Source organism: Balaenoptera acutorostrata, chromosome 15 (assembly GCF_949987535.1).
Source record: "Balaenoptera acutorostrata chromosome 15, mBalAcu1.1, whole genome shotgun sequence".
In the NCBI taxonomy this organism is placed as follows: domain Eukaryota; kingdom Metazoa; phylum Chordata; class Mammalia; order Artiodactyla; family Balaenopteridae; genus Balaenoptera; species Balaenoptera acutorostrata.
The window spans coordinates 15,585,332-15,595,957 of record NC_080078.1 but is presented as its reverse complement, the minus strand read 5'-3'; the positions used below and the strand labels follow the sequence as shown (position 1 = coordinate 15,595,957).

The 10,626-nt window shown below is 43.3% G+C and overlaps 1 pseudogene; it reads right to left on the bottom strand.

The window, feature by feature from the left end:
* Positions 1–8,264: 8,264 nt before the first annotated feature.
* Positions 8,265–9,158, bottom strand: LOC114238410 (olfactory receptor 7A5-like; annotated as a pseudogene).
* Positions 9,159–10,626: the final 1,468 nt, after the last annotated feature.

The following is a 10,626-nucleotide window of genomic DNA, read 5'->3' as shown; positions in this document are numbered from 1 at the left end:
ACACCTCCTGGGAGTACCGCTTGATTTAGAGTTGGAAGGGGTCTTGGGAACTATTCAGCACACCCCTTATTTTTCACACGGGAAAACCTTTGGCTCTATCACCCCTCAGCCCCAGATCCCAGGCTTGGGAAGCGAAGATTCCTGCCAGCCGTCCCTGCCGTCCCAGCCTTCTCCTGTCACTCCCCGAACTAGACCCCCTTTCACTACGACCTCCAGACCCTAGGCCTCCTTATTTTAGGGCTTTAGGGTGGAACAAGGGCCAGGCCAGGCTCTCGAGCTTTTACAAAGCGAAATGAAGGTCTTAGGGAGAATGAGGAAGGGTCCGCTGGCTGGAAGACCCTTACCTAAAACCTCGGGGCGCGGGGCAGGAGGGGCGGGGCTCGGGGGCAGGGCGCACCAATCAGATGCTGTGCTCGGCGCGCGCAGGGGGAGGGAATGGGGAGTTAGTTCTCGTGGTGACTCTCTCTACCGCGTTGGCGAGAGGATAGAGAAGGGGTGTTTTCTCATTCCAACCTACAGCGAGCCTTCATTTCGGATCTGTGCACTCCCACCTCCGACTTTTGGTTTTTGAGGCCTCTGTAGTCCAGTTCAAGGTCCAAAGGGAATGAGCTAGGTAACCCCAGCCATCCTTCCAAACTTGGGGTATGTGGAGGCCCCAGACCTTGCAAGAGAGTAGCGGCCTCCAGGTAACTAGGCAACGAGCACCTCTACCGTGTGACTGGTGGCCCAGGCTGAGGCCAAGGCCTTCCCACTGCGCCCATCAGAACGTCTCAGCCCGTTAATGGGGACCCAGGGCCTGCTCAGGGGGGGACAGTAGTCAATAGCGTCACCTGTGCAAAAAGACCCGGACTGCTGCGCATGGGTAGGGAGAGAGACAGAGGTACCACATGAAAAAAATATTAGATTAACCCCATTGCTGTTGGAAGCATAGCTGAAAAGTACGGTCAGAAGCCACTTCTTTCCTGTCTTTTTTATCCCCTGCTGCCCCCAAGAACAAAGATTAATTTAAAGGTAAAGATGGAGTCCCTGTAAACTCATCTGTCCTCATTTACACCTTCCTTTTGTTTTCCAGTGCAGCAATTAAAAGTAAGTATAAAGCATGGTGATTTGGAGTTGCTTTGTGTGTGTCGGAATCACTGGTAAATTGTTGGCTGAGAGCAGTTCCTCCCCTTGCACTGTGAAAACACACTGAGTGCTTAAAGAGATTAGACCGAGAAATAATTTAATATCTTTTCTCTTAAAAAAAAAAAAGAAGAAGAAGAAGAAGCCATTTTGGCTCCATTAATAAAGGTAAACTTTCTATAAATTTGGAACTATCTAGGCTTGAAGCTGTAAGCCAACTGTTTCTCATCATCTAAATTCCATTCCGACTATTCCATTAACTGTATGAAATTGAGAAGTTGCAAAACATTTTTTAGGCCAGAAATCTGTTAAATTGCTCTGCATGTTCTTGAATTCCTACCATCCAAGCATCTGGCAGTAAATCTACAGAGAAGTAAAATTTGGAATATTTCGATTTTTCAGAGTTAGTGGTATGAATTATCTGGATCTGATGGTCCATAATAATACAATTAAAATTACTGGGCCAGTGAGTACCCCAAATCCATTACTGTTCCCGCAGAAAAATTAACCAGAATCAGCAGGAAGAATAATGCTCCTTTTACTTTGACAGCAGTACTTGAATTAATACTAGAAATAAGATTGTAAACAAAAGGTGAAATATTATAGCCATAACCCTGCCCTTATCCTCACCCTGACATTGACTCTGCCCCTAGAGCTGTGAACTTTAACCTCACCTTTAACTGTAATCTCACCCTGACTCTGACGCTTATCCACTCTCACTTGACCTTGATTCTGACCATGACAAACACCCTCACCCTCCCACTGTCCCTGACCTTCACACTGACATTATCTCTCATTCTTACTCTCACACTGATCCTGATGCTGAACTAGACCCTGAACCTTATCTGGCCCTACTTTTCACCCTGACCCTGATTCTGACTTCTACTCTGACCCTGACTGACAGACATATCCTGTCCTAGACACTATGAAGTTGACTTTGACCCTGATACACATAAGCACTCTGCTCCTAAACCTGACTCTGACCCTCATGTCTGACTTATATTCTGACCCTTAACCTCACATAGTACATAACTCTGAACCTCACCCTGACCCTGAAAGTTATAAGGACTCTCACCCTGACCCTCACCCTGAGTCTGCTCTTGATGCTAATCCTGACTGATTCTTAACCTTGCCCTGACCCTGAACTACTTACTCACACCGATCCTGACTATTACACTGACATGACATTCAACCTGACACTGACCCCAATTGTGACTTCATTATGACCCCGCCCTACTCTGATGTTGATCCTACCCTGACCCTCCCCACGTCCCCGATTTTCACATTGCCATTGAATCTCTGTCACCCTGACCCTTACTTGACATTCACACTGAACTTGACTGTCACACTCATCCTCACCTGACCCTGACCTTGACCCTCAGTTTGACCTAAACACTGATTATAACCATCACTCTGACCCTGAAGTGTATATGCACTCTCACCTTGACTCTGACTCTCACTCTCATTCTGACACCACCTCTATTCAATACCTGAATCTCACCTTGTTACTCACTCTTACCTTGTGTCTGACTGTGACACTCACCCTGACTTTGATCCTGATACTCATTTAAACACTCTATCTCATTCTCACCCTGACCCTGATTCTGTACCTAACCCTGACTCTCACTCTCACCTTTACCTTCAATTTCATCTTTACCCTGACCCTTCCCCTAACATTGATGCTAACCCTACACCAGCACTCAACTAGACCCTCACCCTGGCCCTGAATCTCAGCCTCACCACGACTCTCATCATGATCATAAACTTGACCTTTACCTGACCCTGACCCTGACTCTGATACTCACTCTCCATTTACTCTGACTTGACCATTACCTTCTCCCTGAGCCTGACCTCACTCTGACTCTTCAATGACCCTTACACATACCTTCACTATGCCCTTGACACTGCCTTGAATCTGAAACTTATGCTTAACCTGAACCAGACTATCACCCTGACACTACCCTTCCCTCACCCTGGCCCGGGTTGGCACCCCACCCTGATCCTGACCCTGATCCTGGGGCTGAAACTGACCTTGACCTCTTCCTGATCATGACTCTGAACATTTGCCTCACACCCCTGACTGTTCTTCCTGACTCTGACACTAACCCCCGTTCTGACCCTCACAATGACACTCAATCTGACCTTGAGCGTGACCCTTACCTTCATCAAGACCCACAAATTAGCACTGACCTCACCCTGAACCTGACACTGATCTTTACCTTTAAATTTACCTGATTCTGACCTCTCTCCCTTTGCCTCCTGACCAACTGTGGTGCTTCTCCATGTGGCCTGTGTGGCATGACATGCCCCTCCTCTTGGGAACTGTCACAAACTATCTTTTCAATGATAACTGTCTACTGATCTGTTGGCCTCCCCATATTTGAATAATAATAAAACCTACATTTAAAAACACGCTCATCCTCACCCTCTACATGACCATCTCCCCAAATACATACTGATGTCCTTGTTCCCCTGAGCCTTACCTGAAATTGACCCTCAAGCTGACTTTGACCTTACCCTGAGCCTGACCCTGATGATCTTCCCACACTGAAAGCAGCCTGACCTTAATCCTGATTCTGAAGCTGACCTTGCCCCAGACACTATTGTCATATTAACTCTGAACTTTTACTGACCCTCACTCTGACCCTGACCCTGAACCTAACCTTTACTTTTACCATAAGCCTGATGCTCACTCCATACTTATCCTGACCCTGGTCCTCACCCTGCCCTCAGCCTTATCTATTCCTTGATATGACCCTCACTCTGAGGCTGACCCTGAACTTAACACTTATCTTGACGTTGACCCTGACATTGACCCTCGCCGTAACCCTCATCTTGACCCTCACCCTGACCATAAATTTGATTTACTTACCCTCATGCTGAATCTGAACCTAGGATGACTTTTGACTTAGATTCTCACCCTGACACCAAACATGATACAGAGCTAATTCTGTCCCTGACACTGAGCATGACCTTTACCCTGAAGCTTACCCTAACTCTGACACTGATGCAATGTGGTCACCAATTTTGCTTATCATCATCACCCTAACCTGGAACCTGTCCCTCATGCTGACCTTGATCATCACCCTGAGGCTGACACTCAACCTGACTCTGATACCAACCTCACCTTGACCTACAACCTATCCTAATGCTAATCCCTCACTCTGACCCTTGCCCTCACTTCATTGCTAACCTTCACACTGACACTTAACCTGACTCTGACCTCATCCCAAAGTTCTCCTGAACCATGACCCTGACCCTGAACCTCATTTTCACACCCATCTTGGCCCTAATTCTCACCTTGACTCTCACGCTGACACTGTAACTGATGCTGAACCTCATCCTCATTCTGACTTTTACTTGATCCTCACACTCGGCTTACCATGATCCTGATCATGACTCTCAACCTTAATCTAACTCTGACCATCACCCTGACTTTGACCTTACCCTCACCCTGTCCCTATGACTCTCACCTTAACTCCCTTCCTGACTCTGACCTTCAAGCTGACCCTGACCCTTGCACAGACTATGACTCTGAACCTAACATTAACCATGACTGTGATCCTGGTGCTCAACCTGACTCTGGCCCTGGTGCTCACACAAATACTGATTCTGATTTTCACCCTCAAAATGACTCTGAACTGGTCCCACACACTGTCTCTGACCCTGATCATGACCATCACACTGACTCGGGCCCTTATGATGTTGACAATCAACCTGACCCTGACTGTGACCCTGACCCTGATCCTGACCCAAACCCTCACTCTACAATGAATCTCGTTATCTTGACCTTCACTTAATGCTTACCCTGACCCTGAGACTCACAGCCACCCTAATCTTGACCATGACCCTTACCCTTAGCTCTATTCTAACACTACCCAGACCCTGATAATCATCAAGACCAAGATATCCCTCAGCAGGTGAATGGATAAATAAACTATTATATCCATACAATGGAATATTGTTTGGTGGTTTTAAAAAAATGAGCTGTCAAACCATGAAAATACATGGCAGAACCTTAAATATGTATTGCTAAGTAAAAGAAGCCAATCTGAAAAAGCTACATACTGCATGAGTCTAATTATGTGACATTCTGGGAAAGGTAAGACTATAGAGACAGTAAAAAGGTCCGTGGTTGTCAGGAAGGAAATGAGAGTCAAAGAGGGTTAACTAGATGAAGCACAGGGGATATTGTTTTAGGGTGATAAACCTATTCTGTATGCTACTGTTATGATGAAGACATTATGCATATTTTGAAAATTCATAGAACTTTACAGCATGAAGAGTGAAACTTAAGTATGCAAATTTAAAGAAAAATCATTTGGCTATGTTTGAAGGATCCCAGGAGGGAATGCAGAATGTGACATGAGAGTCAAACTATTACAAATGTACAAGACAACCTCACTGTAGGGATGGGGGAATGAAATGTACTAACCTAAGTGACTTTGGAAATGCTGGAATTGATAAGGCTAAGCCAGAAATAACTGCACACAAACACTGTGCTCTAGTTGATAAAGTTATTTCTCACATATGTACTAGTTAATAACTCTGATACTGCTGTACATGCACATTAGAATTGAACAATGAAGTAAATAGATTGTGGATGATGGGAGCTGGGTTTCTCAATGTTGGAGTGGGAATTTAGGGATAAGCAAGGGGGGAAGGTTAGAATAATCTATGTAGTAATGGATTAGAGTTAGAAATATCAGCAGGGATAGACTTGTAGGAGTGATATCAGCATATGGCCAGCAGGGTAAGTTGCTCCTCTTTTCCCTCCTACTTTTTAAACAACTAATTAGACATCCATAACTGAACAAAAGTGCCTCTGCACATTATATCAAGGAAGCCAGGAGGTTTCTAGCCCACCTGTGTACCTGAAAATAAACAAACAGGACCTCAGTAAGGACTGTAGATCCAAGGGAGTCAGCAAACCTGCTCCACCCCCACTAGTCACAGCGGGGCAGGGGATGGAGGGGAGGAGAGCCTGGAGATTGCCAAACTGGGAAGAGACCAAGAGACCCTCTAGAGAGAGAGAATTTGTGGAAGTCCAGCCTGCCTGAGGGGGATTCTAGCATTCCATTGGAACAAGGTGAGGATGAGTTTGGGGGCGAGAGGGAGAAACTCACCAAGGTGGCCCATCTCCCCAGGGTGACACTAACAAGGGACTGAGCTTTTGGCAGCAGTGGTGGTGACTCCTCCAACAGAGGAGGTGGAAAGCCATGACCCCTCCCATGGAGCTGGTGGAAAGCGGAAGTGATGACTGACTGGCCCACTATCCCAGTTATGCGAATTGCAACTGGAGAAACCCATTTCTCTCCAGCAGCAACCAGATTCCTGAGGAGGGACCTCCATGACTGAGGGGAGAGAGGAAAAAGGGAAGGAAACAGATAAGAATATCAAGGGGCATTAAAGGTTCGTTTCCTGCTATCTGCTTCAGGACTTCAGCAGGAAGTCTGCCCACAAACCTGCTGGAGAACCTCACTCGAGGAAACACCCACCAACTGTGGGCACTCCAAGAACCCCAAGTGTTAAACCCATACCTCCTTCTACTCTGCTGTTGCCTCCCAAGTGCATCTGCCAGAGTGAGCCCTAGTTGACACAGAGGGTGCTCAGATAACAGGCCAAGGTTGGGGGGGCAAGGGAGAAAATACAAACTTGAGCTATAGCACCACCTTCTGGAGTACAAAAGAAAGGATTCTAATAGCCGGCCTGGTGAATTGTAAGAGTCAAAGAAGACATAAAAGCTTACTTAGTTAAGGTTTCTACTACTTCTAATGTGAAAGCAGAAGTGCGTACCTATAAACACTATTTAAAAATCAAGGAAATATGATAGACCTAGAGATTATCATACTAAGTGAAGTAAGTCAGACAGAGAAAGACAAATATTATATGATATCACTTATATTTGGAATCTAAAAAATAGTACAAGTGAACTTATTTACAAAACAGAAACAGACTCACAGACATAGAAAACAAACTTACGGTTACCTAAGGGGAAGCAGGGGGAGGGATAAATTGGGAGTATGGGATTAACAGATGCACACTACCATATATAAAATAGATAAACAACAAAGTTTTACTGTATAGCACATACAGTATATTGAACTATATTCAATATCTTGTAACAACCTATAATGGAAAAGAATTTTAAAAGAATATAGATATATACATATGTATAACCGAATCAATTTGCTATACACCTGAAACTAACAAAAAATCAAGGAAATAGGCCATCATAAAAAGAAAATGATAATTTTCCAGCAGCTGAACACAAAGGCATGGAATATTGCAATCTAACTGATCAAGAATCCAAAATATCTGTTACGAAGACATTCAATGAGCCACAAGAAAACTCAGAAGGACAATTCAATGAACACAGGAATAAAATTAACGAACAGAAAGAGTTCTTTACAAAAGAGATTGAAATTATTAAAAACTTGGATAAATGTATTTGATAATCATTATGCCAGTGAATCTGGTAGACAGTGTGGACCTGGGCTTGAATAAGAGAATAGAATCTTAACGAGGAAAATCAAACCCTGTGACCATGAGACACTAGCATTTCAAAGTCTATATTTTCAGGGAGAGCAAATAAGTCAGTGATATACAATGAATATTGGGCATAAAAGTGAAAAACTGTAGTCTCAGATTTTTCTGTGTTATAAAATTATATAAATTGCCTTGGTTGCCACGTTTAGTTTTTCCATAGGAGTTGTGTAACCATGGCTATTCTTTTAGTAAAATCAAACAAAAATTAGTGTGATCTATGTCAGTTGAGAATAAATTATTTTTAAGAAATCTAAGTAGTCCCATGAGATAAATGAGAATTGCCAAATATTTTAAGTCCAAGGTTGGGAATAAATTTGAGAGAATATGAGAATGACAAAGGGGAAATAACCCTGTTCATTGTCAGGGCAGAAAGCTTAATAAAGTGAGTTGTATAAATTGTAGAGAGAAGTTGAAATCAAAGAAATAGAAACTCTAGCAATAAAAAAGTAGCAAGTCCTACTGCCACACTCTGATAAAATAATTGGAAATTCTGGCTCACAGGCTTTGATCCTTGCAATCATGGGTACTTCTTCAGCCCTAGGACAATTGGTCTTTTATAGTTTCCTTCCCAAAGAGTCTTTTCAAAGCTGTTTTTATATGTCTTTGTTCTTCAAACTGTAGATAAAGGGGTTCAGCATGGACATGACCACAGTTTACATCACCAAGGCTGTTGCACTTGAATGTGAGCTGTGTGGAGAAGCAGAGCTTAAGTACATTCATAGACACATACAGTAAAATAAGGAGACAACTGAGAGGTAAGATGGACAGATGGACAAGGCTTTATGCTTTCCCTGAAATTATGAGATTCCGTGTATGGAGGAAACTCTTTTAGAGTATAAGTAAAGAATATCAGCCACGGGAACACCACCCAGCAGTGCAGCTGCAAAATGTATCATCATGTTATTAAGAAAGTTGACAGAACAAGCAAGTTGGACCACTTGACTGAGCTCACAGAAAAAGTAGGGATATCCAAGTCTGCATAGAAGAACAGCCCCAACATTACCAAGCTATGTAGCAAGGAATTCATGGCACTCATGACCCAGGACACCAGAACCATCAGTCCCCAGAGCTGGGGGTTCATGGTGATTGTGTAACGTAGGAGGTGAGAGATGGTTACAAAGTGCTCATAGGCCACCACAACCAGGAGAAAGTTGTCCAATCCTGCAAACGGTAGGAAACAATATATCTTCCTGCTGCAGATTTCAAGGGTTGTAACTTTGCTGTGTGTCTGGATGTTCTGCATCATCTTTGGGATCGTGGTGGAGGTGAAACAGAAACCTGCAAAGGACACGCTGGAGAAGAAGGACAGGTTGGCTGGGTGTGTGGAGGTGGGAGTCTGAGCTGATGGCCAGGACGATGAGCAGGATTTCAGACACAGTGATCATGTACATGGAGAGGAAAAACCCAAATATGAGCGGCTGGAATTCTGGTTACTCTAAAAATCATAGAAGAAATTCTATAACTCCTGTAAGGTTCCCTGGTTCCATGTAGTGTACGTGACTACAAGAAGTGAGAAAAACATCAGTAACATGTTTAATTTTCACCTACATTTACATTTTGCAGTCAAGAAATTAATTAATTTCAACAAATTGTCTATGGATCTTGTCCCCTCTCTAGGATTCCTTGTACCATCTCTGTTTATGAATTTTTGTCCTACTTTCAGCTTTTTCCCAAGATGTTATGTGTCTTACAATTTTTACATGAAATTCTTTCATGCTTCATGCATTTGAGGAATATTAATTGAGTGATAACTCAACTTTCCAATAACTATCTAGGCCATGAATATAGGGCACTGAAAAACAAAACTCTCTACAATCCAATGATAGAGAAAGAATATAAGAAAATAAAAAATCACGTAACATGTCAGATGGTGAGCGGCGCTGTGATGAAAAATAATCAGTCATAAAGGAGACAGTAGACAGGGAGTGTGATTTTTTTTTACTGAGTGTTTAGGTAACACCGGCAAACAAGGTGACATTTGAGCACAGATTGCAAGGAAGACAGGGTTGGATCCAGGAAGTTATCTGAAGTGTGTGCCTAAGTGCAGGAATGGCCAGTGCAATAGCTCCAAGAAACGTGCTTGTTTCAGAAAAATCAAGGCTCCAAAGGAACCAGGTATGTCAAAGAGGTATGAGCAAGAAGGAGCACGATGAGAAACAGTGTCAGAAAAATTTGAGGAACCAGGAGGTTTCCCTGCTGCTGCTGAAGCTAAGCTAGAGGAGGTCCCTCATCCACGCCATGTTCCTCTCGCACCTTATTAATTTTGTTGCAAGGACATCCTCTAAATTGATTGCCTCCTTAGTACCATCTGTTGGTTTATTTCTGGTCTCTGTAATGTAAAAGTCACCTTGGAATTATGAGGCCACGTACCCTGCCTTTAGGGATGTTCTCACTTCACAAGGTACACAAACATCCAAACACACACATACACACACACACACAGAGATTGGACCATGGTCTCCTAGGCTGTTGCTACCATACCTTTCCCATTCCCAGCCTCATTGATTAGGCTAGGAGTAAATACAACTCACATCAGCCACAGATATTATCTTGCCTCTAAAGAATGTAGAAATGGTACCCAGAATTCCCAATTTAAAAGCATCTCATGACAAATAAATCTGGGCCTCCATATTGGTATGGCCATTTTCTGTCATGTACTAAAATTACATAAATAAATATATATATAACAGCTTATGGTTATAATGATGGATATCATTATCATGATTATATCATTATCAATTTGATGTTTCTGGGTGGGGACAGGTGGTAGAAATTCTTTTACTGTCATCTTGCTGACATCACCCTAAGAAAGGTGAAGGTCATGGAGGCCATCAACAACACATACATTATAAAAGGATGGTATTAAGCCCTTTCTCCGAGAAGTGCTATGACATAAAGCATATGTAGTTATTCTGTTTCAACCCTAACTGGGTGTACAATTCAAGTCTGCCATTA